Source organism: Rutidosis leptorrhynchoides, chromosome 5, assembly GCF_046630445.1.
Source record: "Rutidosis leptorrhynchoides isolate AG116_Rl617_1_P2 chromosome 5, CSIRO_AGI_Rlap_v1, whole genome shotgun sequence".
Lineage (NCBI taxonomy): Eukaryota > Viridiplantae > Streptophyta > Magnoliopsida > Asterales > Asteraceae > Rutidosis > Rutidosis leptorrhynchoides.
The window spans coordinates 9,135,544-9,139,292 of NC_092337.1; the positions used below are offsets into that span (position 1 = coordinate 9,135,544).

The 3,749-nt window shown below is 28.9% G+C and overlaps 1 non-coding gene across 1 annotated transcript; it reads left to right on the forward strand.

Moving 5' to 3' along the window:
* Positions 1-777: 777 nt before the first annotated feature.
* Positions 778-884, forward strand: LOC139851021 (small nucleolar RNA R71). The gene has a single exon (XR_011760387.1). It is a non-coding gene; the product is annotated as a small nucleolar RNA R71 (small nucleolar RNA).
* The last annotated feature ends 2,865 nt before the right edge of the window (positions 885-3,749 follow it).

Sequence of the window (3,749 nt, forward strand, 5' to 3'; positions counted from 1 at the left end):
ATTTGTATCGCTAGGTAGACTCCCCGGTTTTATTTCACCAATTAACCTTGCTAGGTTACTTACTTCTTGTTCCAAATTTTGTATAGAAGCTTGTTGATTTCTAAATGCTTGAGCATTTTGTTCATTAGTTTGTTTCTGAGATGTAAATAACTGGTTTTGAGATTCCATTAGCTTTGCCAGCATTTCGTCCAAGTTTGTCTTTTTCTCATCGGTTTGTGGTGGTTTATTAAAATAACCAGGTCTTTGTTGATTGTAAGTATTATTGGATACTTGTTGATTACTAGAACCTTGTTGGTTATTGGGTTGGGCATTTTGATTGTAAGGAACGTTTTGATTATAGTTTGGCCTTGGCGGTTGATAATTATTTTGATAATTATTTCCTGACCTTTGATTCATGTATGAAACATTCTCTCTTTGTTCCATTATTTGTTCAACACTGAGACAATGTTTTGTCAAATGTGGTCCTCCACACTGCTACAACTAATTCGTATTGAGTGAATATCTTTAGTCATCTTTTTAATTCGTCTCTCGAAAGCATCTAACTTTGCGGAAATAGAATCAAAGTCATGGCTAGATTCGGCTCTAGCCGCTTTAGATGAACGAAAAATATCTTTTTCTTGATGCCACTCATGTGAGTGGGAGGCTGTGTTATTAATAATTTTGTTAGCTTCGGTTGCGATTTTCTTCATAATGGAACCACCAGTTGTTGTGTCGATGTCTTTTAGTGTAGCGACGTCGACACCTTGGTAGAATATTTATACTATTTGATAAGTGTCTAAACCATGTTGAGGACATCCTCTCAACAACTTTTCGAATCTTGTCCATGCCTCATATAATGTTTCATTTGGCTTTTGCGCGAATGTAATAATTTCTCCTTGAAGTCTCACGGCTTAAGATGTTGGAAAGAATCTTTTAAGAAATCTCTCAACTAAAACATCCCATGTATCAATCGCTCCTTCGGGTAACGATTCTAACCAATCTTTGGCTTCTCCCTTTAAAGTCCAGGAAAACAACATGAGATAGATCTGTTCATCCTCAACTTCTTTGATTTTAAATAGAGTACAGATCCTATTAAAGGTTCAAAGATGTTCGTTTGGATCTTCTTTTGGCGTACCACTAAATTGGCATTGAATAGTTACCATGTGTAGGATTTGTCCTTTGATTTCGTAATCTGGCGCATTAATGTCTGGTTGAGTAATGGCATGTCCTTGGCCCGTGCGTGTGGCTCTCATTCATTCTTCCATACTTTGAGGTTCCGGATTTTCCATGTTTGAAATAGTTGACTCTGAATAACTAGAGGATTCTGATTTAACGATTATTTCTTCGACAACCTCCGGTTGAATGATTGGTTCTTCAGGACCTTGGAATTGTCCTTGAATATCTTCTGGTTGCTCAATCGTGAAGTCGGTTTCAAAAAATGGATTATCGGGAATTTGAGCTGGAGTACTTGGTTGATTAGATGATGATTCTAAAGAAAAATTAACGGCGGCAATATTGACTAGATGGCTTGATCGAATTACAGGTGGTGAATGAAGAGACACGTCCTAATCCATCTGGACGAAGTCCATATCGATTACAAATGATTCACAATAGTTGATTACATCGCGAGGTACTTGACCTCTATATGATACATTTTTACAAACATTGCATTCGTTTTTGAAAAGACAATCTTTCATTACATCGAAAGTTGACGGCATGCATACCATTTCATAATATATCCAACTATACTTGACTTAATAATAATCTTGATGAACTCAATGACTCGAATGCAACGTCTTTTGAAATATGTCATGAATGACTCCAAGTAATATCTCTAATATGAGCAAATGCACAACGGAAGATTTCTTTCATACCTGAGAATAAACATGCTTTAAAGTGTCAACCAAAAGGTTGGTAAGTTCATTAGTTTAACATAAATAATCATTTCTATCATTTTAATAGACCACAAGATTTTCATTTTCAGTTCTCATAAATAAACATCTCATGCATAGAGACAAAAATAGCATTCATATGGATTGAACACCTGGTAACCGACATTAACAAGATGCATATAAGAATATCCCCTATCATTCTGGGAAATCCTTCGGACATGATAAAACAACATCGAGGTACTAAAGCATCCGCAACAACGGATGGGGTTCGTTAGGCCTAATAGATCTATCTTTAGGATTCACATCAATTAGTAGATCGGTTTACTAATTCTTAGGTTACCAAGCAAAAAGGGGCATATTCGGCTTCGATCATTCAACCATATAATGTAGTTTCGATTACTTGTGTCTATTTCGTAAAACATTTATAAAAATTGCGCATGTATTCTCAGCCCAAAAATATAAAGGGTAAAAAGGCAAATGAAACTCACCTAATGTATTTTGTAGTAAAAATACATATGACTATATTGAACAATGCAGGGTTGGCCTTGGATTCACGAACCTATATCAATTGTATATTTATTAAAACATGTAATTGTTATCGAGCAAGTTTATATATTATTATTAATAATATATTTGTTATATCATAGGTTATTTTGATCAATTTAATATATTTAATTTATATATATTATATAACTAATAGTTATCATTATTTATAATGTGCTAATAATAAAAATATATACGAGGGTTTATATATGATAACAATATATATTTAAGTATTAACTGATACAGTTGATATATATATATATATATATATATATATATATATAGTTTAGTGATTTTCATTATAACAATAACAATATAGTGGTAAGTAATATTAATTTTATTGTAATGCATTTTTATATATAAAAATATCTATTTGTAATGATACTAGTATTGATAAGAATGATAATGATAATAATAGTAGTACAAATGGTAGTCTTAATAAAATGATAATTTCTAATTAAATTAATACTTTTAGTAAAATGATAGTAATAATAATAATAATAATAATAATAATAATAATAATAATATAAATAATAATAATAATAATAACAGTAACAATAATAATAATAATAATAATAATAATAATAATAATAATAATAATAATCATAATAATAATAATAATAATAATGATAATGATAATGATAATAATAAAAAAAATATTGATAATAATAACAGTGCTAATAATAATACAAAATCAGATTTATCATAAGTTTTGTATATAATCTCTAACTTATGACTACAGTTTCTATGACTTAAATTCGTAATCCTAATCCTAATCATAATAATAATAGTATTTCTTATATTAATAATTAATCATACTAATAATAATATTTAGTGATAATAACAATAATACTAAATAATATTACTTTTATTAACATTGCTGCAGATAACTATAATAATACTTAAGTGATAACTTTAACAATAATAAATACATTAATAATTCTTATAAGATTAATAATAATGATAATAATAACAATAATAGTAATAATAGACATAATAATAATAATAATAATAATAATAATAATAATAATAATAATAATAATAATAATAATAATAATAATAATAATAATAATAATAATAATAATAATAATAATAATAATAATAAAGAAAATGAAATATAAAGCATATACCCTTTCTTAAAGCTTTTCTAAAAAGAATTGACCACGATGGGGCTCGAACCCGAGACCTCTTGCTCACCCGAAACACACTTAACCATTGACCCATGACTAGTTTTCTGTTATATATTTCAATTTAAATTTCTATTAACCGTTTAGTTAATCATGTTCTTCTTCTTCAACTTGACAGTCGATCAAGGACAACCTCATCATCAAACTA